This window comes from Pseudorca crassidens, chromosome 1 (genome assembly GCF_039906515.1).
Source record: "Pseudorca crassidens isolate mPseCra1 chromosome 1, mPseCra1.hap1, whole genome shotgun sequence".
Taxonomy (NCBI): domain Eukaryota; kingdom Metazoa; phylum Chordata; class Mammalia; order Artiodactyla; family Delphinidae; genus Pseudorca; species Pseudorca crassidens.
This window is the reverse complement of record NC_090296.1, coordinates 184,816,143-184,842,984: the sequence shown is the minus strand read 5'-3', so window position 1 is coordinate 184,842,984 and position 26,842 is coordinate 184,816,143. Positions and strand designations below refer to the sequence as shown.

The window sequence follows — 26,842 nt, the reverse complement described above, 5'->3', positions numbered from 1 at the left end:
TTTACTTTTTAAAGTGGGTATTCTTTTGTACTGGCTTACTTGATTACAGTGGAGTATACTCAATAATGGTTGTTTATTTTAAAATCAACAACAAGGAGCCACCACTAAACAGCAATAACATAAACTAGATGGGCTGGTGTGTGGACTTTTATCTTATCCATGTCTGGGTGACTTTCAATGGTCTAGAAATTCCTCAAAGTTCCAGTCACTAGAATTGGAAGTTTCTGCTGATATGAGAATGCTAGTTTTGTGTGCATGCAGGAGGAGATGTAGACTAATTCCTCAAAAGCATTTTTTTTCTTTCAAAGAGAACAAAAATCCTCTATGGTAAAACAAAAACAAAAACACAACCATTAAAAAAATAATAAAGTATTAGCATCTACAAAAGATAGAAAATGTGGTGAGTTTTGCTTCACCTTGAAAATACTTCCTGCTGAAAAGAATGTGAAAAAGGGAGCTCCTAGAGTCAAACTGGCGTGGCGGGGGGAGCGGGGATTTAAAGGCTCCCCCATCAACTAACCTCAGGAAACTGGCAAGGAGGAACAGGGCTTCCACCTTAGGGAGTCCTCCGGGTCACCCGGGCCTTCGCCACGATTTTCCCCTTCCCTGTAAGGAAGCGCTATTTTTAATGCTAGCTTTGGTTTTGGTTTGCTCCCGAGGCCAGAGGGCATTTTGCAAACTAGCTTGGGGGTGGGGACATAGGGCAGATCTAGGAGGTGGGGGAGGGCTGCATCTTACCTGTTTGGCCCTCGTTTGCTGGAAAAAAAAAGGAGGGGGGCCCAGCTATCATTCTTTGCCCATGCCCTAGGCCCCCGCTCCTCTCTCGCTCCTTTTCAAACTGTGGCGGCCTCACAAGCTCCTACTTTAAAAGGCCTGAGATGTTTTGCATGAAGCCCTCACAATAGGGGTTGAGGGAATTGACAGTTTCAAAAACAAGGCGTTCAGTCCTTTCCAGCTGCCGGGCCCGCTCTCTCGCACCAACTCCTCGTCCCTCTCTGCTGGGGGCGTCCTCGGGAGCGGGCCGCCTCCCCCGCCCCGGCAGCCCGCGTTCCGGCCGCCCCACCCCGCCCCCAGGCTGTGTTTGTAAACAGGGGTCAGTGTCCAGGGGCTGCTGGCGCGGGGTTGGGGACTGGCAGGCTTGGGGGTGGGGGGGAAGGCAGGGGACAACCGAGCGGGCTGAAGACCGGCCCGGGAGCCGAGGGGGCGTCAGGGTCCCTTTTTCCCCGCCTGCCCCGGCCACCGCGCTGACCCAGGGCAGCTCCCGGCTCTCAGGCCTGGGCCACTGCCACCACCAGAAAGATGTGCAAATGCCGCCATTTTGCACGGTGGCAAACAAATTTCTTTGTGACTTTTTTTCCCGCCCAGCTCTTGCTCTCCTCGGAATGAACCAACCCGCTCCCCGGGCGGAAAGGCCCGTACCCCCGTGCACACGGCCCCCAGCGCCTTTCGTGCGGCCTCACTGCCCGGCGACCTCGTGGCCGGGCCCACCCGGAGCAGGGCAGGGGCGCCGGGGCGCGCGGCCGGCCTGGCCTTCTCCCCGGGGCCGGCCCTCGGGGGCTGGACCGCCTTCCGTCCCTAGGCGCTCCTTTTGTGTGGCCCGGAGTCATCTCCCACCCCCGCGCACGCACACGCCGCCTGGCCATTTCTCACCTTCTCGCCCAGGCCTGAGCTCTCTTCCCCAGGCAAATGGGGCCCAGCTTTTCGCCTTGGGCGGAGGGCTGGCCAATGCCTCCAACTGAGTGTGCGGAACGCAAGTGGCAAAGAGATGGGGCTTCACTCGGGCTGCCGGCGGGGCTGCGAACGCCCCCTGGGAAGTGGCCCAAGAGCCCAGACCGGGAGTCGGGGGAGGGCGCGGGCGCGCAGGCGAGGCCCGGCGGAACCCCCCAAGTCGGGGAAACGCGATGCGGCCAGGCCTACTTCCTTTGGCGCCGTGGTTCCTGTCCCTTGGAACCGCTCAGTGCATCTGAAAGTGGAACGATGACCTGGAGACGGGAAACGTGAGACAGTGACCTGGAAAACCAGCCTGGGTTGGGGAGGTTGGAGCGCAGCAATGCAAACAAAGCTGCTTCGAGAGGAAGAGGGGAAACAGAGGTGCACCACAGACAGGTCACAGGAAAGTGCAACAAGCTTGTTTTCCCGGGTGTTTAAAATGCAGCCCCAGTTGTAAAGTGTGTGAAATTACGCACTGGTCTCTTAAAGAGTGCCTAATTTATAGTAAATAGCAAGGTCTTTGTAAATGGCTTTATTATGTTGTTTCTTGTTAATTGTTGAGAAAATCCCCATTGTTGAGTGTGAAAGGCTTTATGAGCTAACCTGGTCCTGGCGCAATCAGAGGGCAGTAAATGGCCGCTCGGCCTCCGAGGCCCAGGGCGGAAGCGGACTCCGGCCGGGAGCGCCACGGCGACCCCTGGAGACGCTGCGGGACCTGGAAAGAAAGTGGCGAGGGGGTCCGGGCTTTCGTGGATGAGAAGGCGTGTTTTGAACTCGCGAGCCCACGAGAGCAGCTTGCTGAGTGCTGCGAGGAGAACCGGGCGGGCCAGGGCGACCCAGGCGGCGAGGCCGCGGGCGGGCGCGGGAGACCCGGCGCCCCTCTCCGGTCACAGCCTGGACCGCAGGCCGCCGGCCCCGGACGCGGGCTCGAGTCGCGCTGCGGGGGGGTGGGGGGTGGGGGGGGTGGAACTGGTTCTTGGGCTTTGTCTCCAGTTCTCCGGCCGCGTGGAGCGCGGGATCGGGCCGGTTCGGCCACGCCTGCCGAACGCCCAAAAATGCAGGGCCGGGGACTGGAGAGGCTACAGGCAGAGAAGGTCCCTGAAGGAGGGCTCCAGACCCCTGCCTGAGCCAGCTCGTCTTTTGTTTAAAGCTTTCTTTCTCCTTTTCTCTCTCCCTCTTTCTTTCTTTCTCTGTCACGCGCGATCTCTCTCTCCTTTTCTCCCTCTCCGTCTCCTTTAGGAACCTGAACTGGACACAGAAGACAGGAGAAATAAGAGGAACCGTTTTTGGTTGTGTGTGTGTGTGTGTGTGTGTGTGTGTGTGTGTGTGTGTGTGTGTGTTTAAACAAGGGAAAGGATTTATTCTTTATTTTAAGATAAGATATTCCCATCTCCTTTTCCCATCTCCTCCAGTTCTCTTTCCAGCCAGTTGGGACCCGGGAAGGGTAGGGGCTAAACCAGGCAGGCGCTGGGTTCATTTGATCAACTTGGAGGCGAATATCCCGCCGGGCCCTGCAGGCCTGGAGTGGGCGGGCGGAGAGCGCCTCCCTGGGCTCGGCCCCGCGGCCTTTCCAGGACTTAAGACCCGGTGGGTCGGGGGGAAAAGCAGCAGCAGCCTCTCCGCAGCCTCTGAGCTCTGAACGTGCAGCTCGAGGGAAGGGAATTTCTTCGAGAGAGCCGGCACTGGGGGGTGGAAAACCCTGGGTTAGGTGGACGTAAGGGCTTGGACATTAGCGAATGCAAATCACAAGGAAATGTTAATTCCAGTCAGAAAAACCTATATTCAGCTATCTTTCTTCCCTTCTAAGATGGCCCTCTGCTTGCGCACTCTCGCTCTCTCACCAAATTAGCTATTACGCGAAATCCCCTTGGGTTTAAAGCACTTGTTTCGCGGATTCGCGTACAACCCATATTAACTATGCACTTTCTGCTATTCCTCTTGTGACTGTCCCTGCCTCTTCCTTCTTTGCGGAGAGTATGATGAATTTTATTTTAGCCCAATCGATGCGTGCAAATACTGGGATAACACAGCCCATACTCCTGCGATGGAGGCTGTTTTCAAAATTGAGTTTAGGGATCAATATTAAGTCGAAATGCTCCAAATTGCACGAATTCACCAAATTCAAGCCTTGCGCTCCCAAGCCCCTTTCCTGATTAACGCACTCGTGGGCAGTTAACTGCGGTTCCACCGTTCCTGCTTCTCAAAACAGGATGTTTTCATCATGTGTCTTTGGCTTTCCCTAAAGATCACTCCAGTTTGTTTAGAAAAACAGGATCCCAAAACGTGTGGAGTTAAACCTCCGTCAGTGGCTTCCATGGGGGAACTGCTGACTGCCATTCCTTTTCTTTCTCTACCTTGAACCTAACCCTGTCCTGGGCCACTACTTGACTCCCACGACTTCTTCCCCCAGAGCCGAGCTATTCGGGCTGTAGCACAGCAAGCTCCCTATTCTTTGGTGGCTGCAGCCAAGGCTTCAGGACAGACTTGTGCCTAACTGGGGGAAGGGCACTGGTTGTCCCCTTGCAGGGGACATTAAGGCCAGAGAGGTGGAGGGAGAGAGGTTTCAAAAGGGAATTAGGAGAGCCTGCTGCCTGCAGGTGTGTGTGTGTGTGTGTGTGTGTGTGTGTGTGTCCATGTAGTCTGAAAAGAACAGCTACAAGGGAAACAGGCCAAGTACCTGAGATGCTAGGGTATTCCCGATTCCTTAGCTCCTGCTACCTGGATCTTCCTTCAGTTGGGAGGACTGGAGCAAGACAGGAAGAGGTGGAAAGTGGCAGGCAGCCTAGAGGCTCTCCAGTAAGATCCAGTTATTCATCGAATCAGTGCCATCAGTATGTTTGTGTTTGACCCTCTTGGATGGAAGAGGCTTAGCAGTCAATACACTTAGACCCTAAAATGTCGCCAGTCTAGCGGAGAACAACTGCTCATGGGTCTGCAAGGCCCTCCTCAGCCAGGATGCTCAGAAGGAAGGGAGGGAAACGGAGGGGAAACCATCTGAGTGGCTGCCTGCCCTCTTCCCCAAGCCATCAACACAAACAAGCAGACAAACAAACTCAATTTTCCTGGAGTCTGGGCTGTTGGGCAAGCGCATGTGGGGCATGGAAGGGTTGGAATATAATTCCCATTGTTAATGCTTGCCCTCTTTAAGATCAGTTTAAGTTAGCTCCGGGAACAACACAATACTTATGATAAGTGATGAGCAGTAGCAAGGAAAAGCAGTAAGGAAGAGAGAGACTGCACCAAGCTTAGGCAGAAGCCCTCCCTCCTTCCTGTGAAAGTTAGACATGACGCAAATATGTAAGAGATCTTGAGGCTACAACTTGGTCAGGAGGCAAGAGTTTCAGTCTGAAATGACTGGAAAGGACCTAAATTCTTGGATCTCCCAGGAATAAAGGCGCATTTTACGTTCATTCTCCCTTGCGTTTCTCTAGATTTCTCTTTTTCCCTCCCTTTCAAAATGAATACCCTCATTGTCAGTGGTGCAAATGTGCAAGATTAGTTTTCTTCCTCTACATTGAATCCAAATGTGCAAACCAGGGGATGGTTAAGCTTTCAAATGCCTGGTTATTAGATCCACTCAAAGTAAAAACCTGCATGCTATAGTAGAAATTGCCATAGCCATTTTGTTTTCTTTTTCCTTTATCATCACTTTTTTATCTTCTACCTTCTCAGCTTGTCCTCTTCTTCCCCTCCCCCTACCTAACCCTGCACCCAAGAGAAGACATCATGGGGGAATACCAACAGTTAGCAACATTTTCTCCAGAGGTGGAAAGAGAGTAAAATCTGGACTTAAAACAATGCTGATAGAGGCGGTGTGGGAGCCTGCGGTGACCCTGAGCTTCCTTGCTGGGGTGAGGGGCCAGAGCTTCCCAGCCTCTTGTCCTGCATGTGCTGAGCTATTCCGGTTAGGCTATAAAAAACAGCGTGGAGGAGGGTTCAACTCCATAAACACCCAGCTATGGTTCTAACATGGAGTACATTGCCAGATGCAAATGCAAAGAGATACTTTTAATTTTGTTCCACGTGTTATACATCATGTGGCAAAGTGGTCTTCAGAAAGCCAGATTTGATTTTTATCTGTTATAATAAAGACTTTTAAAAAGCGACCTTAAAAATATATGATTGAGAATTAAAAGGGTGTATGTCACTAATACCAGAGTGTTTCTCATCTGAGTTTCAAAAGAGGTGAAAAAAAAAAAAGAGAGGTGGTACTTTTCCACCCCTCTTAAATAAGGAAAAATTTTAAGTAGAAGAGCTTGGTTAACATGTGAATTGTTCAATTGCTTTGCTGCTCATACAATTTCAGGAAAATAAAAATATTTCAATCCTTGTTTTTAAAAATCTTTTTACATCTTATGTTTTGTAAATTCAAAAGTAAATTAGGGAATCAGTCATACACGCCTGCCATCTTCTTTAGAAAAAGGACCTCAGAAACATCTACTTTCCCTGAAATATCAACATTTCCTATTATATTATACATTTTGGTCTGTGGTTTGTAGTTTAACAGTACCATTGAATAGGAGAAAAACAAAACTTATTTTGTATAATTTAAATGGGAGGAAAAGATACCTTATTATATAGACTTAGGGAGGTTGCCAAGGGCTTCTAAAATCTTGTTCTTTGTATCAATCTCTAGCTGATTTATCTGAATAGGATCCAATCTTACATAACATGTGGACTACATATAATATTCTGACACAATAGAAGGATTTCTAGAGGAATTGGAAGCATCCCGATGGTGGATTTCCTATCTCTTCCTGTTTTGAAACATTACTTTAGTGTATACTCCAAGGGTGATTTTAAATATGATCTTCTTCAAATTAAAAAAAAGTGCAAAAATGATTATTAAGAGAAAGAAAAGCAGGAAATCTTTTATAAATACTTTAGGACCACTGATCCCAGTTACCTGCTATAATGTGAATGGAATCATTATGGCTGTTCCATTGACACTGTTTCTTCATTCAGGATCCTGGCCAAAGGAATAGCATGTCGATGTGTAAAATTCTAGCCAAAGATAAGCCATTACAATGGAAATCGCGATGTGCAAAGTCTCATTGAAGCCTATGAAATTGAGTGTAATATCCATACCGCATTCTCATCTGCTTGCCCCAGGATTTAGTATGCGGCTCTGCATTGAAATGAGATTATGCATATAAAATGCCAATATAGAATACAATGCCCAATAAAACATTAGAAAAGCAACTTACAGCCCACATACATGGGCTTTACTTAAATTGGAACTTCATGTGCAAAGTAAACCATAGCGCCATCAGAACACTAAATCTACACAATGTCCTCACTCTGGTTTTTCCTGCTGCTTTCTGCATGATTCCCCCCCACCCCCTCCTATCCAAACACAATTCTTTTAAGGGCACTCTTCAAATCATCTAACAATTCCCAAAGGATATTCCAGGAGTCTCTTAAAGTGTCTTTCTAAATTAAAAGACCCCGAACAATTTAAGTGCATTTTTGAACCAAAAATATCAGAAAGTATTTGGACTTGCAAACCTATGGGGGTGTGTGTAAAAAAGAAGAAAGGGGCCAAAGAGAAACCGGCCCCACAGTGGATTACAAGGTTATGGGACAGGTCACTAGGAAAGGGAAATAAAACCGAACGTTAGGTTGGGCTTGTAAATTATGCACCTTTCAGGGAAAGCGGTTTTAAGGTCTCTTCACTCAAGGGGTTTTTTTTCCCATCCATTTTACTATTAATTCTTAACTCTTGGTAGGCAGCTCTTTAATGAGGTTGTTTGTGGCAGGTTAATTTTCTCCAAACTACTGAGCTCCTCATTTTCCCTTTTAAGTGCAGTGCTGCCTAGAGCTTTCAGTATTTTCCATACCAGAAAACAAAATAAACGTGAAGTTGTCGGCGGCGCTGGGCTGAGAATTAAAGGCTTTATGTGGACAGAAAAACAGAGGGCCTGGACAGATGGGAGTGGGAGGGTAGAAATCAGGCTGAGTTGAGGGCATGAGGGAGAGAGAATTCGGTCTTAGGAGAGCGATGACCCAGGGAGTGTAATATATTAAATATTGCAGCGATCGATTTCAATATCCCAAGTGGACACGGGAATAAAAATTCACCAACAAGCTGAAGTGATTAGGAATGCTTTGTTGCAAGGGAAAAAATGTGATTTTCTTCAGATCCTTTTTGTTCAGGTTAGAAGAGGCATAGACAATCCACGTCTAAGCTTTGGACTCCCAGTTTGGGATATAACTCTAAAGGTTAGTCCTATGTCAACGGTGCTTCTGCGTCGTGAAAAGATGAGCCTTTGTACTAAGGAGGATTAAATATCAACCACAATTACAGGCTGGTGCCTCTAGGAGCTTTCCTCCCAAATCAGAAGAGGGTACATTTTGGAAATGTCCTTCCCTGTGTATTAGTCTTTGTTTCAGTGGCTCTGGGACAAAGCAGTTGCGTTTGCACAGTTCTTTCACTAAAATCCAGGGGGAAATGCACAATATAGTTTACAGAGGGTTGCTTCACAATAGCAGGACATAAAAACAGCAGTTGGTGCTATGTAGGGAAGAAATATTTTTGAAATGTCATTCCGGGGCCAAAAGTATGAAACCCGTCATATATCCAGGCACAAATACTCACTGCTGCACATGATTGTATTAGTGACTTCAGAATTGGGTGGGATTTTCTGTTCCTTTTTCTACCAAATCCAGCTCTTAGACATTCATGCTAGGAACCATGTTTCTCTCAGTCCAGGAATCTGTTTAGGGATTTGGGGTCGTCACTGAGGAGGCTGCTTGGGGTGGGGGATTGTTTCCAGTCACAGCCTAACAGGCAGGGCCTGGGCTCTTCACACTGGGGACACCGGGTCTACTGCTAGGGACACAGTGCTGGACGTCTGCACGTGGCGGCCACCACAGCTGCCTCCTCCTTCGGTGTGTCTGCCACAAATCTGGGAAAGAAATGCAGCATCATACGAGGGATTTCTTTAATGAGGATGAGTTCCTCGGAGTGACTGGGGGCTATGGCTGCTGCTCAGGCCTCTCCTTCCCTCTGACAGATCCCATTATATCCTTCCTTATACACCAGCCTGAGGTTGGAAAAGCACACCCTCATGCCCCCGCTGCTCCCTGACCCAGAAACTGATCTCAATTTCACCCTGGTAGCTGAGTGAGGATGAACTGGAAGGTCTGAGTAGGCTGGAATCCCTGAGTAGGGCAAAACAAAATATACCTATCTCTGTCTATCTATCCCCTATCTCCCCCAGTCCCTTCCAGTCTTCTAATCATCTTCCATCCTAGTTGGGAGGACTAGCTCCCACTTGGAGCATGGCCCTAGGGCCTAGCCATATTTCCATATGAAGCTCTTCTTCATAGCAGGAGAAGGCAGTAGAAGGAAGCCTAAATCTCCCATTTCCTTTGCCCCTAAGTTGGGCCGACCCAAGTTGGGCTGGGTTAAGGCCGAGGTTGGTTGTGCAACCGAGCACTTAGGCTCCTGCAGCTGGAAACTACCAGGCTCTCTGTGGAATGATGACCGCCTACAGGGAGGCTGATTCTGCCCTATAAAGCTGTTTACTTCCCTAAAGCTATATAGGTCCTTCCTCTCTGGAGGTTGGGTCCATTCAGGTCCAGGAGCAAACTGTCACTCAGAAAAGTTACTTTGAGAAGCTAGGGTTCATGAAACCAGTTCTCTCTCTTCCCGAGTGTGGGAAAGACTGAGTTAGGGGCAATTTGGATAAGAAAGGAATCTCTGTTTTGCTATGGTCCCCCTTTGGCCTTTTAGTTTGCATTTCTTTTTCTTCTCCTTCTCCTTCTTCTTCTTCATCATCATCAATGTCACATCAGGGAGAACAGCAGGCTGCAGGCAGCAGCGGACTTGCACCGTGAGGGCCTCTGCTGAAGCTGACTTGAGGCCTGGCTGTCTCTGGACAGGTGGCTCAGAGTGCAGAGATTCCTGCTCTTGTGTGAGGAGAGGAAAGCTGCAGAGAAGGAATCTCCTGGGTAGGGACTCTCTGTCCCAAGTTACCTAGGAGCAGGTTCTGCATCCAGGCCCTAAACGCTGGGATCCTGGAAAACCTGCTCTGCTCTGCCGTAAGGTACCTGTTGCTTAAAGCTGCCTGGGGAGCCCTTGGGCCCCTGCCCTATTGTAAGTCTTGGGGGTTAGGTCTGGCTTCCCCTGGGGCTGCTGGATTCACCTGTCATTACGCTCACTGCCCAGGGACCCTGACAAACCTCCACAATGTGGGTCTGAAAAAGGGCGCTTAAGGTTCACTGATCTGTGTGTAGAACTTTGCAAAACTGCAAATAAGCGAGAAAATTTGTCTATTCTTGGGAAGGGAAATACAAGTTTGCACTTCACATGGAAGCATGAGAAAAAGTGTGTGTGTGTGTGTGGGGACTTCTGGCCAAAAGCCCCACTGTAATCTCCAGAACAATTTCATTTCCTCTGCGGCACCCTGGCTACCCTAGCCGAGGCCTGCGAGAAGTCTGGGAGGAGAAGCAGCTTAAAAGCGGGGATGGGGCAGAGGAGAGGTGGCGAGGCCCTTAGCAAGGTCTCAGGTGAGGGCCAGGCCGGCTGCTGAGGAGGGGACCGACAGGATGGAAGGCCGCAGGACGGGGGGAGGGACAGAGCCACGTCTTTTGGAAGGTTTTGGTGTTTTCGAGAGGGGTTTTTCGCAGGAATTCGCACGGCCTGCCTCCGGGTCAGCCCGCTGGCGCTCCCCCCCCGCCCCTTCTCGCAGAGCAGGTCGCAGGGAGCTCGGGTTTCCTCAGAGGCCCCGCGCCCTGGCCGCCCGCGCTCCGCCCGCCTCGGCGCGCAGGCCTTTCCCGCTTGCTGAGAAAGGGAAAAGCGCGCGCCCCGGCTCGTGCGGGCTGGAGCGTGTCCGTGCCGAGGGAGAGCCGGTGCTCCGGGGGGAGCCAAAGTGCCCAGGCAGGCCCTATAAACCCGGCCGGCCGCGCAGGCGGGAGAAGGGACTCCTGTCGGGGCGGTCGACATCCCAGGCTGTCGCGCGGCTTCTGGGAACCCGCGGGCTACTGAGAGAGAAGCAGGCCCCGGGAAGCTCGTTCTCTCTCCCTCCAAAGGGTGGTTGGAACTTTTGAACCCTTTACTTTAAAGTGATAGATCGTGTCCCACCAGAGAGCGGCTCCACCCCCGTCCCCATCTCCACCGCCTTCCCTTGTCACCTCGGCTCTAAGTGTGCGCGGAGACACGCGGGCGCGAGGGCTGGCGCGTTTGGAGATGTGAGCCGCAAACGCGAGCATTTGTGTATGAATGCGTGTCAAACAAGCAGGGCCAGAGCGGCTGTCGCGATTTTGGATGAATCCTGGTGTAAGAACCCATTACGGGAGGGTAGGAATCGCGTCTCTGCGCCCAAAACCCTCTAAAAGAAAGACGCAAGCGACAGCTATTCCCAGGAAACCGTCTCGGCACGCCTACCTCCCGCCATGGAAGTCCTCGCAGGAGCCGGGCTCCGCACTGGGAGCCTTCAGGGAACTCAGGATGAAGGCTCACAGCCTCTACGTGAAGTTGGTCATTAATTTGGGCTGCTCGGAGCCAGTAACACACTCAAGGCCTCTGGCTTTGGGAATTGTCTCGGAGCTGGGATCCCGGCGTAGGCGACCCAGGGCTGCGGATGGGAAATGCGAGTGTTGGAGGCTCTGGGATGTGTCTGAGTGGGCTGGGTAGAGTTCCTGGGGCAAAGGTTGGCTCTTCCTCGCCCCAAATAAATTCTTGGTTAACTAGTGTAGACTAAACACATTAATGTTATTAAATGGGGTAAAACAGAAGGGGTTGAAAGTGGGAGGCATGCCAACTGGACCCAGACCCGGTCCTACTTCTCTCACGGTGACAAGTCAGGATGCTTCCAACACGAAAATAGAAATGTAACATTCAACTGGACGAATTAATTTTTGACGGATTTACGGTATGATTTTTCTTTCCAGCGGTATTCGTCGGTTCTTTCGATCAGTAGTGCGGTCCAAAGACAGAAATATAAACAAGCACTTTCTGCTTTGCGGAAACCCCTTAACAGTATCTCCCAAAGAAAGACCAAGACACTTTGTGAATTTTCCCCAGATAATGCCTCATATTCCGAATGACTGATCAGAGAACTCCGGTATTGTTAAATAAAATGAGAGGAAGGCGAGTGACGTGGGAGCCGAACAATGGCATTTCTGAATCAGTTGGCTTGATTGACGTTTGGGAGCTTCACGACCCCAGGGAATAGGACTCTTTACGGTGAATACACCAAAACATCAACCAAGATTAGAACTCTAGATCCTGTTTTAATCCCATTTCAGTCTAAATGACAGTGGGAAAATATAAAATCTAAGAGGAGAGAATTACTCCATCATATATTGACCTAAAGTTTTAATTGCTCCAAGGGGGAAATAAAAGTGGAAAACCAATATTCTTTTCATCACTTTAGGAATAGCACTGACAAGTAAAGTGTAAGTGTTTGGGAGGGTAGGTACGAAGAATATTTAAGTGGTGTAAAATATTTTATATTTATTTCGGGAGACATACTGGAAAAATGTATAGGGAGATTTTATGCATATGTAAGAGAAAAAAATATAACCCCCTCTATTGGATAAAAAGTGAGGGTCATCAGCAAACTGATGCTAAGAAATAATTAGATACCTTTAAGGTGGAGTCTAAATTTCCATTATTATTTGGAAGTCTTCTCTATTTCGTGGGAGGGGAAATTATTTTAATGCCAAAAGTTGTGTTAAATGTAAATTTAACCCAGGAAATTGTTGAGAGCCAATCTTCAAGTTGGAAAAACGGAATGTGTTTGAGCAAAGTCTATTTTTAACCACAGAAAAGTGTGAGATAGTGTGGGCTCTGTGTTAGGTGGGAGTAGAGTCTATGGCAACTTTGCTTTACAAAAAACACTGATTCTTCAATGGAACTTATCCTCAAACCTCAGAAACTTGAAAAATAGGAAATTTTAAGTATTATATATTAAACTGAACCGATGGAACACAGAAAGACGAAGTTGTAGTAAAAGATGTTAGTTATATTCTCCCAATTTTTAGCAGATAAACTACAGCAAAGGGGAATGTAACAGGAAGACATAAAAATAGACCAAATATGTTATAAATAATGGAATAGAAAGGGTTGTTGCACAATATAGGTTCACAATCTTATATTTTGAGTAGATTTTAATGAGAAGCCTCTCTGTTGCATGGAAACTGGGAATCATAAGAATTATATACGCAGCAAGAAGGAACAAAAATTAATTATTAGGAGCTCAGTAATCACCAAATAAACTCTGAGCTTTGAGGTTAAAAATAGACGACTATCTTCATGTTCAATTATACAGTATCAATTACTAATACAACTGATGTTTCAGCATCTCAGCGAGACAAGATACCATCTTCTATGGAGATACCTTGGTATTAATTAATGACTGCTTTATTCTCATTATTCACAAGGAAAAATAGGGGTCGTGTCACATTAAAATTAAGATTATCTTAGTTTATCTGGACCCTTAAACAAAGGTCATTCAAAGTAATTATATTTTGAATTAACAGAGGTAGGCAATTTATCTCGTTATTATTTTTGTTGTTGTTTAAAGACAGAAAATAAAGATCAGAAATAAGCAAAGTTTCATTTCTGAAGATAGAAAGAACCAAACAAACATGTCTTGACTTTTGCAATATTTCCCTTGCTAAAGGGGGAATGAGGGAACTGTATAAGACGTGACTTTGCAAAGTCAAGTCCTTTTTAACAGACTCGGATCGAAATTCTTGCTATGCAACAAGGATTCAGGTTTGATTAATTTTCTGCAAGCAACGTGACAGCGGTGTTTTAAAAGATTAATTAAAATTGAAGTGATAGGGAGCAGGAATTCAACCTGCAGAGGCGTCCCAGGCGCCTTGGGGGGTTTTGCAAGCGAGTCCCAAGCTCAAACTACGGGCTTTCCCGAGCCTGGGACGCAACTCCCCGTCTCCTGGAGAGGAACGCGGAATTTGGCAAGGCGCCCGCCTGGCCGCCTGGCATCCCGAGCTGGCCGCCAGCTCTCGGGGGTGGGGACGGGGTGTGTCCCGGGGAACCCACTGCCGAGAGGACTGCTGGCGCGGCTCTCGACGAGCCAGTGAGGTCCAGGGTCACGCTGAGAGGCCGGAGGGGACTCCAGGAAGCCTCACGCTGATGGCCCCGGGCCTCCCAATCTCCGGGGAGAGGGGGACACCTATTTTGTACCCGGGCTCGTGCGGAGCCCCCTCTACGGTCGCGAGCGTGCGGGGCGCGTGGAAGGCGAAGGCGCATCCCCAGAGCCGAGGACGTGAAGGGCTCGGCCGTTGGGCTGCGGCTGCCGGGCCGGGGCGCAGGCCTGCACCGGCAGTCCTGCCTCGTCGGCGGAGACTCGGGACTCTGGGAGGCCCTTCACTGCCCGACTCCCCTTACCTCTCCGCTCACTCCCGCCCCGGCTTCTCCCTCCCCCCCCCCCCCGCAACCCTGTCCCCTCGCTCCACTACGCGACGCCTTCGCCGGAGTAAGAAATTAGCTGCTTGCAACTGTAACTGTACTGAAGGAGATACAATCGCGGGAGCCCTCGGGGTCGCGCGCGGCAGAGAGGCGATGCGGGTGGCGCCCCAGAGGGTAGGTGGGGGGAAGCCGGGGGCGTTTGTTTGCACTTCGCCTCCCCGGGGCGCCAACTACAGTGTCCCTTTCTCTCTAGCTGGGGGGCTCAGGTCCTGACCTTGAGGCCGCGCCGCGCGGGGCTGTCTCCCGGCTGCAAGGGCGGGCTGTGTTGCGCGCCAGCGGGTCCCCGGGCCGCCCGGCGGGGGCGCTGGCCGGGCGGCTTCCCGGCTGGGGCGGGCCCTCCGCCCTGCGGCGGCGCCGGGAAACCCCTGCCTCTGCGGCGGGTCCCCGGGGACGCAGCCTGAAAGTGTCCCCGGGGATTCTCCGTGCCGCGGTGGCAACGTGGTTGGTTTCTCCTCCTCCTCGCGTCTGCCTCTCCCACCCTCTTCCCGGAGACCTCGGAGCGGCGGCGAAGTGGGAAGGGAGGCGGGTAAACAGACGGCGAAGGCCTGGGAGCGGGAGCTGGGGGACTCCGGGTCGAAAAGGAGGCACTGGGATGCGGAGAGGGGGCCGGGGGCCAGGGGGACTCGGCTGGGGAGGGCTGGGGCGGGGGGCGAGGCGAGAGTCCCCTCCCTTCTGAGTGGCGCAGGGGGAACCTCTTTCCTGGGGAACCCCCACCCAGGAGCTCCCAACGTCGAGAACAAAGGGTCTGGGAAGCACGGCCGGGGTCGCGGAGCGGAGGTGCAGGGAGGCAGGAAGGCAGGCGGTGGGGGCAGGGAAGGACGCCTCGCCACATTTCCTCTCCCGGCCGAATGACGGAAAAGCTCCCTCCAGCCAACGCCTCACTGAGGCCGCTTCAGAATCCGGGAGGGTTCGGGTTCCTTACCTAACGGCTGCACTCGCTCCCTTCCTCCCCCAGCGTCCCCACCCCCTCCAGGGACTGCGGCCCGGGAGCCGCAAGGCAGGCGACGCGCCGCGGCGCGGGCGGAACCGCGGGGCAGCAGCGCCCCCTGCAGGTGCCGGGCGCCTCTGCAGCTGCCGCTCCGACTCTTTAAGGTGGAAACGGCCTCGTTCCCCACCCGCGCGTTCGGCTCTCCCGCAACCATGCTTCCACCCGCGGAGTCTCCCTCGAGAAGCGGGCCTGGCAGTCCAGAACGGTCGGAGGCTGCTGGCTCCTACTGCTATTTCCTTGACCCCCTTGGCCCCACTACCTGTAGGTCCTCGTCCGCGGATGAGCCGGTATCGATTTCGACAACCACCATTGATAATATCCTGCTGGTATAAAAAGAGGCGTAAGTCACGCGTCAGGGCTGAAAGCCGAAAACGGCGTTTCTTTAACTTGAAAGAAAACTTTTATTTTCGTTTATTAAAAGCAGAAGGCCACCAGGAAAGGGTCGCGGGGGGTTGGTGACCTGTCCATGGGCTTTTCAGATCCAAGTGTTCAGGATGAGCCTGGCCGGTCCCGGAATCGCATTCAGCGCCCACACCCCGCAAACTCTTGGGCAGGTGCCGGTGCAAGAGGCCGGGGAGGAGCGGCGGGCCCACAGGGAACCTCTCCTTGTGCACCTCCGGCGCCCCCGGCTTCAGCTCACTCTCGCCCGGATGCTTTGTTTATTTGGTGAAAGCAAGGAACGTGGAGAGGATCGAAGAGCAGTTTTTCTTTCTTTCCTTTTTCCCTTTTAACTAAAGAGTGTGCGTGTGAACTCATCGTTTCTTGGGTATAAGTGACCTTAGCGAATTCGAGATTCTTGGGGAAAACCTACGAGCATCGAGCAGGACACGAACAAGCCAACACCGGTTCCGGTGCCATCTGCAGTAAATTCCTTTTCTTTGCTCTTCCCTCCTCCGCGTCTTGGAGAGGGGTCCCCCAGGGGTTGTCGCAGGATTTCCGCACACCCAGGATCCGGACTCTCAGAGGAAAGCTCAGGTCCCGGCGCCGGGAGGGCGTGGGGGAGGGGAGGCGGTGCCGGTCCGGGGAACGAAGTTTACCTGCACGGAGGGAACCGGCTTTCCCCCTCCCACCCCCCACTCCCCACTCCCCCCGGCGCGCAGCCTCGGCTCCGCCCTGCCGGGCCCCGCCCCAGGAGAGCCGAGGCCGCAGGTCGCGCCGCAGCGGGAGGAGCTCGCCCCGGCAGGTGCCGCAGGGTCACGCCTTCCCCGGGGGTTGCAAACCGCAAGCGAAAGTCGAGAAGGGCTGGAGCTTTCCCTCTAATCCGTTTTACACTGTGAAAACCGCAAAGCTGTCGCCTAGCCGGCCACTTTTTAATTGGGAGGCAAACAGACGAAAAACCAAAACAAGCGCGCGAGCTGACTTTCCCTGTGTTTTTCCTTCTCAACGAAAAGCCCGCTCTCTGGTGAAGCGGGAAACGGCTCCGCGCTCGTTTGCTCCCTTTGAGGTCTGGACTGGCGGCGCCCCCAGCGCGAGGGGCAGCCTGGACTGCGCCCTCTCACCACCCTCTTCCCCCAACTCTTGGGTCTCCACGCGCATCTCGTCTCTCCACGGGTCACGCCGAAGCCATACGAGCCGTGCAAGCTCCATCCTGCGCTTTCTCGCTCGGGCAGATGTGGGTGCTTGGGTGTTGGGGACTCCGAAGGCTTTGAATTATCCCCAGACGCAGGTTCCCTCGACGCCAGGCGCGGGAGGAGGAGGGCTTTGGGCCTCCAGTCCGGGGGCTCGGAGACCCCCAAGCCGACCACAAGAAGCACTTGCCGACGCGCTTCGAGTCTCGCAGTTTTCCCTGGGGGAAAGCAGAAGTTGGTGGCCACACCGCGCGGCGCCAGACCAAGCTCTCAACTTGCCGAGAGACCTGCCGGGGGTGTTCAGCCCCCGGGGGAGGCGCCGGAGAAGCAGGAGAGCAGAGGGCGGGGTACGGGGGAGACCGCCCGGGTCAGGTGGGCCGAGTCCCAAGATAGTGGGTGTCCACTTATCACGTTGATGTGTTAAGAAAGGTCCTATGTGTTAAGAAGGGTCCTTTGTGGAAAATCCTTTTTAGTCAAATTAGTGGTCGTGGACGTACAAGGAGGGAAGAAAGGCCAAAGAAAGGAGACGGACCTTATTTAAAAAGAAAAGCTGGGGAAAATGGAGTGGTCAAATTGTGGAGAGGAAGGGAGGGAAGGAAGGATGGAGAAGGCTTTCCTTCTTTGTTCTTTAAAAAAGCCCGAGCACTTTCTTTCTAAATCAAAATACAGAGAGCCAGTCTTTCTTGGAGCATGGTTAGGTAACTAAGAGATACTGCTCATTAGTTCACTTTTAAAGCACTTGCTGGGTTGAGCAAAATTTTGAGAAGGTTCTTTCTCACCAGCCCCAGACTGAGCTCAACTCATTTTGATTTAAAGCAGATTTGAAATAAAAATTTCAGAAGAGAAAATGTGTGTATTGTATCTGTACACGTATGCACATGCAACAGAGTTTGTATTCCCTCTAGTCTATTTCTAAGACAAGCAATTCTATAGTAAATTACATATGATGCCTGATTTTTTCCCTAGTATTGTATTGTCACCAGAGAGAAGAGTCCTGGGTTATCTTTCTCTCCATTCCCCATTAATCTAAGAGAGAGAACCATTATACGATTGTGGCTCTTTTCCCCTCTCTTTCTGGCTTTCGTTCCCACACATGAACACACACACAGAATATACATTATGTGCAGACTTTTCCCTAGTCAGCCTGTAATGTATCATCTATAAATCCATGCCCATGTCTTGTTTCCATTGAAATTTGGAACATGTTGAGGACCTAACTTTTGTTCTTGGTGGTGTGTGCATTTCATCAGGGATCTTTGGTAAACCAATAAAACAATTATCTTTGCTTTGAATTTACTTCTTTGTGATTAATGGAAAATAGCATTAATGAGTGGCTTAAACAGTATTTTTATATCAAATATCAACAAATAATTTTTTTAAAACTATAGTTTCCAAATGTTCAGAATAATGGCTTCCCATTTACAGTTATATTTTGGCAAAACTACTTCATATTAATTGAAAATGACTAAAACATGCATTCTATTTAGAGAGGCTTATTCACTGAGATTGAACTCCAACAACATAAACTATCTGGATCAAATTACTTAAGTCATTCCTACTGAAGGAGGGGTTGGAAAATTAGAAACTGTGGAATACTTTTTAGCCTTTTCATAAAGCTTTAATTAAACCTGACTTTTGTGAAAAATAAAACTAAAATACAATTATCCGTTAAGTGGTCTTGTAGAATATATGTTATAAAATTGTTATAAAAAAAAGAGTGCCCAAAGTATATTTTAATGAAACTAGATGAATACAAATATAACTCTTGTTTTCCCAGTGATTTTTCTCTCTCAAACATAAGACATGTAGGACTTCAGAACGTGCTCTTTAATGTGCTCTGATAATAAGAAAACCATTGCTGCTTTTCTCAGAGGAGCACAGTTATCTAGGGGCAATGCCAAAATCATTAGATAAGCCTCATCTTTCCTATCACATCATTGTCTACATGAAATTCCATCTTAGGAAATATGCAAGAATATTAGATTTTCCCGAAGCTTGAAAATACAATAAAATTTGAAGTGTTGAAAATATGATTCTTAGTTGACAGTATCTTAGAAGTTGCAGAAGTATCCATCTCTTTTTGAGATGGCTTTAATAATGACTGACTTTAATAATGTTGGAAAGTAAGGAAAGATTTCAGTAGCAGGCAAGATGTGATGAATGGACACAAGGAACAATGAAGCTATTGACAAAACGTGCTAAGTTCTTAGAATTCTATCTAAATTATTATTTTTTCCTTCCAGTGCAGAGGAAGAAACCCAAGTGCATCAATGTTCATCGGATGTAGGGTAATAAAAATGTGGGCGGGTGACAGTCAATGAACTGTGACTGTAATATGGTTGTTAGTGTAGGTGAGTGAGTGCACTGAAACATTTGTTCCTGTTTTAAAAAGGTCTCTGGTCCTCAGTGGAAATAGGGGAATTTTGTAGAAAATTGAGGCCAAGAGGGAAAGAAGACTAAAAAAAGAATAAAGGAAATTCAGTAATTAAAAAACTATTTGTTTTCTATTTTAGATTTGATTTTAGTCAATTGTTCCTGCGAGCTATTTAGATGAAATAAATGGAATGTCGCTTAATAGGCAGATGCTCTGATACATTTTCTTCTTCAAGTATCTGGTTCCTGGCATTCAAAGGAAACTAGGATTCAAGTTAGTATTAGAACTTGAACTTGTTCTGCCAGAGTGAAAATTGGTTCCATTAGGCGTCAGTCACAGAACTCTTACAGACCTGGCTAGAGCTGTGGTTATGATGTATCCAACTAGCTGAAATAATAAAGTCGTAAGTAATGCTGGATGTGCTTTGGGAAGCCATCCAGGGGGTTTAATTTTTTTAATGAAAGTTTCCTAATTTTACAGTCCTCATAAATCTGAAACAAATCTGATTAAGGTCATCAGGGTAAATTAAAACTTAATGCCTGACCCTTTGGAGATAACAAAATAAGAATAACTTAAAATGCAAAATATTCAGTTGTGTGCAATCTTTAGCACGGATTCATTCCTGGACGTTTTTCTTACTTGCTTGCCCATACTTCCTTCTCATTGCAGATTTATAGTGCTCTGGGGGAAACGCTCGTACAAAGTGATATATTAGACAGATCTAACCAAAGCTTAAAAGTTAGTGTCTGACTATATAAATAAAAATCTAAACAAAAACAGCCACTAAAAGGAAAATTAACTGTACCTTAAGTGAACAATTGTACCCAGTATGGTAAGAGGAATGGGACAAATATGCATGTTTTTCAAAAGTTCATAATTTATTAAATATAGGAGAATTTTAAATAAATCCAATTCATAAGACACATGTGGATTTATGTATATAAATATAATGATCATTCCTAAATTAAATAAAATTGATTGGAACCCTGGGGTGTTCCTTATATGAAAATATGTGATAGCTTTCATTAAATAATGAATTGCATATTATAAAAATTTAAAAAATACTAATAAATAGAATATTAGACTCAATAGAAAAATTAAAATAAATTTAAATTCTCCTAATTAATTATAGAAATCTGTTTTCTCTTACTTTTCCTTTTGAGCAGAAAATTTGTCAACTTGTTACTTTGGCATCAATTTCTCCTTCTATGTATTTTATTTACTTGTGAACAAATGTTATTAGCTAAATTTTAGTACCAAATACCATAATCATAAAATCTCAGAGATCCTGTTTTTTTTTAATAAATTTATTTATTTATTCATTTATTTAATTTTTGGCTACATTGGGTCTTCGCTGCTGCACGCGGACTTTCTCTAGTTGCAGTGAGCGGGGGCTACTCTTTGTTGTGGGGCTCATTGTGGTGGCTTCTCTTATTGCAGAGCATGGGCTCTAGGGGCGCAGGCTTCAGCAGTTGTGGCTCGTGGGCTCTAGAGCGCAGGCTCAGTAGTTGTGGCGCACGGGCTTAGTTGCTCCGCGGCATGTGGGATCTTCCCAGACCAGGGCTCGAACCTGTGTCCCCTGCATTGGCAGGCGGATTCTTAACCACTGTGCCACCAGGGAAGCCCAGAGAGATCATTTTTTGATTTGAATATTAATTCAAATTTAGAAGTATTTATGGATAATTCAGAAAGCTTACTTACTTTAGTTAATTATTTTCTTATTACACATAGCCACCAGATTTCTAACTTCTTTTGTCTATAATGGCCGATTTTTTTTTTTTTTTTTTTTTCCTGTACGCGGGCCTCTCACTGTTGTGGCCTCTCCCGTTGCGGAGCACAGGCTCCGGGCGCGCAGGCTCAGCGGCCATGGCTCAGGGGCCCAGCCGCTCCGCAGCATGTGGGATTTTCCCGGACCGGGGCACGAACCCGTGTTCCCTGCATCGGCAGGCGGACTCTCAACCACTGCACCACCAGGGAAGCCCCTATAATGGCCGATTTTTAAGACATGTTAAAAACAAACGCTGGGACTTTCCTGGTGGCACAGTGGTTAAGAATCCGCCTGCCGATGCAGGGGACACCGGTTTGAGCCCTAGTCTGGGAAGATCCCACATGCCACGGAGCAAATAAGCCCGTGCGCTGCAACTACTGAAGCCCGCGCTCCTAGAGCCCGTGCTCCGCAACGAAAGAAGCCACTGCAGTGAGAAGCCCCGCACCACAAGGAAGAGCAAACCCCTGCTCACGGCAACTACAGAAAGCCCACACAGCCAAAAATAACTAATAAAAAAAATGCTATCTTCAACAATTTTTGTAATTTGGGACTTGAACTGAACCTGCCTAAGTTTTTAAACAAATAGTTAAAAGTAGATAAAGGGAGTAGTTTGAATTTTTTTTTTTTTTTTTTTGCCAATTAAGGAAAAAAATTGAGGAATATTTCTCTCAGTAAATTTAGATTTTTTTAGTTCTTACAAAATATCTGTTGGCTCCAAAAATCACTGAACAACTAAAAAGGCCACATTGACAGTTAATGGTCACCCAGCTATTAAAAAGTAGCTCTGGGGCTTCCCTGGTGGCGCAGTGGTTGAGAGTCTGCCTGCCGATGCAGGGGACACGGGTTCGTGTCTCGGTCCGGGAAGATCCCACATGCCGCGGAGCGGCTGGGCCCGTGAGCCATGGCCGCTGAGCCTGCACGTCCCGGAGCCTGTGCTCTGCAACGGGAGAGGCCACAACAGTGAGGGGCCCGCGTACTGCAAAAAAAAAAAAAAAAAAAAAAGTAGCTCTGTAGACTACCAGAAGCTGAATGTCAGAGTTCGCTCTTCCTGTTTTTTTTCCCTTCCAGATTCAGAGGAGATTGCTTTGCCCTATGGGGACACTTGCTCTTCCTAAGTGTGGAAAAAAATGTGATAGGCAGTTCCAGGAATGTTGCCTTTGACAGCTTGTCTCAGAGGACTTAATATTCTAGGTGGCAATTGGCCAAAATAAGTAGGAAACTTAGGTAACTGCCAAGCTACAATACCGATGAAAATTCTGCCACAGCTAATTAGAAAGCGGAAGGAAAGTTTTTACATTAAAAAAGAACTAGGAGGGACTTCTCTAGTGGTGCAGTGGTTAAGAATACGCCTGCCAATGCAGGGAACACGGGTTCGAGGCTTAGTCTGGGAAGATCCCACATGCCACGGAGCAGCTAAGCCCGTGCGCCACAACTACTGAGCCTGCGCTCCAGAGCCCGTGAACCACAACTACTGAAGCCCGTGTGCCTAGAGTCCGTGCTCCGCAACAAGAGAAGCCACTGCAATGAGAAGCCCGCACACTGCAACGAAGAGTAGACCCCACTCAACGCAACTAGAGAAAGCCTGCGCACAGCAATGAATACCCAACACAACCAAAAAAAAAAATTTAATTAATTATAAAAACAAAAAAGAAGTAGGAATTAAATGGCTAGTGGTGAGGGACAACTATTCCTGGTGTGTGTGTATTTGTAGGGAAAGGATAAGCATTTGTTGATTTTTATAATAATCTTATTAAAAAAGCTATTTGACAATTGATTTAAAAATGTTATAACAGTGCTCGCTTTGGCAGCACATATACTAAAATTGGAATGATACAGAGAAGATTAGCATGGGCCCTGCACAAGGATGACACGCAAATTCATGAAGCGTTGCATATTTTTAAAAAGAAAAAAATATATATTATAACAGAGCTATCTGAGAATAGCTTTACTTGAACGTTGCTTTCAGAAATCAGAAGCACATTATTAACAATACTTGCCTTTGTCTGAGTTACGAAAATAAGATAATGTGGAATCACGAAAATTCTTTTCATGGTTGCAAGTTTGTCCCATTCCAGAATGCACAGCCCTTTGCAATGTGAGTTTGCTGCTCCCATCCAGAAGTGGACTCTATCCTCCACTCCCTGGAATATGGGCTGGCCTTGTGACTTTGACTAATTGGATAAAGTGGAGATAATGTTGTACAAGTTTTGGAATTAAGGCCTGAGGAGATCCAGCAATCCCACTCCTGGGCATATATCTAGATAAAACTCGAAAAGATACATGCACCCCTATGTTCATAGCAGCATTATTTACAATAGCCAAGACATGGAAACAACCTAAATGTCCATCGACAGATGAATGGATAAGGAAGATGTGGTATATATATATATATATATATATATATATATATATACAGTGGAATATTACTCCGCCATCAAAAAGAACGAAATAATGCCATTTGCAGCAACATGGATGGACCTAGAGATTTTCATACTAAGCGAAGTAAGTCAGAAAGAGAAAGACAAATACCATATGATATCATTTATATGTGATATACAGTGGAATATTACTCCGCCATCAAAAAGAATGAAATAATGCCATTTGCAGCAACATGGATGGACCTAGAGGTTATCATACGAAGCGAAGTAAGTCAAAAAGAGAAAGACAAATACCGTATGATATCACTTATATGTGGAATCTAAAACATAACACAAATTAACATACCTACAAAGCAGAAACAGACTCACAGATGCAGAGAACAGACTTGTGGTTGCCAAGGGGGAGAGGGTGGGAGTGGGGGAAAGAATGGGGGTTTGGGATTAGCAGAGGCAAATTATTGTATATAGGGTAGATAAACAAGGTGTTAGTGTATAGTATGGGAACTATATTCAATATCCAGTGACAAACCATAATGGAAAAAGAATATGAAAAAGAATATGTATATATGTATGGCTGAGTCACTTTGCTGTACCAAAGAAATTAATACAACACTGTACATCAGCTAGACTTCAATAAAATTAAAAAAAAAAAAAGCCTGGAGAAACTTTGCACCTTCCATCTTTATCCTCCTGGAACACCATGCCACAAAGAAGACTGGGATGAAAGGTCGTGAGGAGAGAGGGGCCCAGCTGTGTATCAGCTGTTCCCATCGAGCCCAGCGCCTAGCATATCCACCAGCTGAATACCACTACGTTAATGAACCCAGGCAGAGGAACCACACAGCCAACAGAATCATGAAAAATAATAAATCTTCTTGTTTTAAGCCACTAAGCTTTGAGGTGATTGGTTATACAGCAACAGACAACCACACTTGTCTTGTTAGCTGCAGTTATTACAATCATATAAAGTTGAGAAGGAATTTGTTGATATAGCAAGTGTCCAAATCATGATCAAATTAAAGAGCTCTCCATATTTTTAAGAGCCCGAGTTAGCACCACAGGCTCAAGGTTACTATCTGTGATTGTTATCATGATAATTAATTTTCATCCCTGAGGCTGGTGAGATTTAAGGAAGTCACATTATTTTATATCATTTGCACAGCAACTCAGTGAAGCAGGCAGGGTGGTTATTATCTACATTTTAAAGATGAATAAACAGGCTCAGGGAAGTGACAGAAGTGTTTGAGACCAACATGTGGCTTGAGAAGGGATATCCCCAGGGAAATGTCGGTGACCTCATTTTTCTTAGTTGGAAAATGAAAGGATTGGATTAGAGGATCTCTGAAGTTCCTTTAGTCATGTCAGAGGTCTCAGGCTGGGTCACATTAATCAGAGCCAGTGGAGAGGAGAAGGAATCTGGGACCATCAGAAATAGAAGCTGAGACCCCAGCCTGCATGAGGATTTGATGGAAAGCCATTCATTCACTTCATTCATTCAACAATAATTTTCTGAGTGCTTTTTACATGCCTAGCACTGCTCTAGGCATTGGAGATGTAGTGGTGAATAAATCCCACAAAATCTCTGCTTCTATGGGACTTACATTCTGGTAGGGGGCTTATGACAACAAGTAAACAAACACACTGATTTCAAATAGAGATAGGTGCTATGAAAAAAATGAACGAGTAACCTAATAAAGAGTGATGGTGGTGGGTGTGGAGGGCACCTTGGAATAGGTGGTCAGGGAAGACCTCTCTGAGATGACGTTTGACAGCCATGGGTTCAAGTTCTGGTGATGCTACTTACTAGCTATGTGAAATGAGACAACCAAGTTACCTCTCTAGCCCCTTTTCTGTTAAGTGGGGCTAAGCATAGATGGCTGTTGCATAGAATCAATGAAGTAATGCATGTAAAATGTCTGGTACAGATAACCCAGTTAATAAATACTAACTTCCTTTAACTCTTCTCTCTTCCAATCAGGGTGGCAAGCTCAGACATAGTTATGGTGTTCTCTGGTGGGGACCCTACTGGCGATTGGGTGGAATAATTCTTCACTGTGCAGGACTGCACGAGTGCATCGCTGGACATTTAGCCCACCTGGCCCCTACCAACTGAATACCAATAGAATTCCCTAGTCATTTTGACAATCTAAAACCACTGTGTACCTGTTAGCTTTTCCCGAGTAACAAATCATTCAAAACTCAGTGGCTTAAAGCACACACAAAATATTTGTTCTCATGCTTCACTGGGTTGGGGTGTGGAACACGTACTGTGAGTCAAATTGACTGAGGCTGAATGGTCTAGAATGGCTTCCCTCACATGTCTGCAGTTGGGATGTGGGGCCTCTCATCTTCTAAGAGGTTAACCTGGGCTTCTTTACAAGGGGGTTGCAGTGTTCCTAGAAGCAAGAGAAGGCAAGCCCCCAAACATAAAGACTTTTCAACTCTCTGCTTACATTACCTGTGCTAATATCCTGTTGACCAACAAAAGTCATAAGGTTAAACTCAGGTGCAAAGAGTGGACTCTGACTCTTGATGGGCAGGGAGCTGCAAAGTCACCCAGCAGAGAAACACACACACGAGAAAACTCTGTGGCTATTTCTTCAGTTTATCAAAGTCCATGCTCTGGCTATAAATTATTCACGTTCCTCCCAACTATGAAATATACCTATCCACATCCTAAGACCCTCAAAACTCTCATGCCAAGTGTTGTGTCAGACTTGAAGTAGTGAACTTTTTAAAAAAAAAAATTTATTTATTTATTTTATCTTTGGCTGTGTTGGTCTTTGTTGCTGTGTGCGGGCTTTCTCTAGTTGCAGCAAGTGGGGCTACTCTTCGTTGTGGTGTGTGGGCTTCTCACTGTGGTGGCTTCTCTTGTTGTAGAGCATGGACTGTAGGCATGTGGGCTTCAGTAGTTGTGGCTCGTGGGCCCTAGAGCACAGGCTCAGTAGTTGTGGCACATGGGCTTAGTTGCTCCGCGGCATGTGGGATCTTCCCGGCCCAGGGATCAAACCTGTGTCCCCTTCATTGGCAGGTGGATTTTTTTTTTCATTTTTCCAGCTTTATTGAGATATTATTGACATATAACATATGTAAGTTTAAGTATACAACATGATGATTTGATACCGGTATATACTGCAGAAAGATTACTGCAGTGGTGATAGTTCAAACCTCCATCGCCTCACATAATTACCTTTCTGTGTGTGTGTGTGGTTGATAGTAACATTTAAGATTTACTCTCAATAATTTTCAAGTGTATAATACAGTAGTATTAACAATAATCACCATGCTGTACACCAGATTCCCCAGAACTTATTCATCTTAAAGAAGAAAGTGTGTACCTTTGACTAACATCTCCCCATATCCCCCTCTCATAACTTGCATCCACCATTCTACTCTCTATGTGTATGAATTCAGCTGTTTATTTATTTATTTTTAACATCTTTTTTTTTTTTTTAAGTAGATTTTATTTTTATTTTTGTGTGCGTTGGGTCTTCGTTGCTGCGCATGGGGTTTTATCTAGTTGCGGAGGGCTACTCTTCATTGCGGTGCGCGGGCTTCTCATTGTGGTGGCTTCTCTTGTTGCGGAGCACAGGCCCTAGGTGCGCGGGCTT

At 47.4% G+C, this 26,842-nt stretch overlaps 1 non-coding gene across 1 annotated transcript; it reads left to right on the top strand.

Moving 5' to 3' along the window:
- Positions 1–22,645: 22,645 nt before the first annotated feature.
- LOC137208175 (U6 spliceosomal RNA) lies at positions 22,646–22,752 on the top strand. Its single transcript, XR_010935512.1, has one exon. It is a non-coding gene; the product is annotated as a U6 spliceosomal RNA (small nuclear RNA).
- The last annotated feature ends 4,090 nt before the right edge of the window (positions 22,753–26,842 follow it).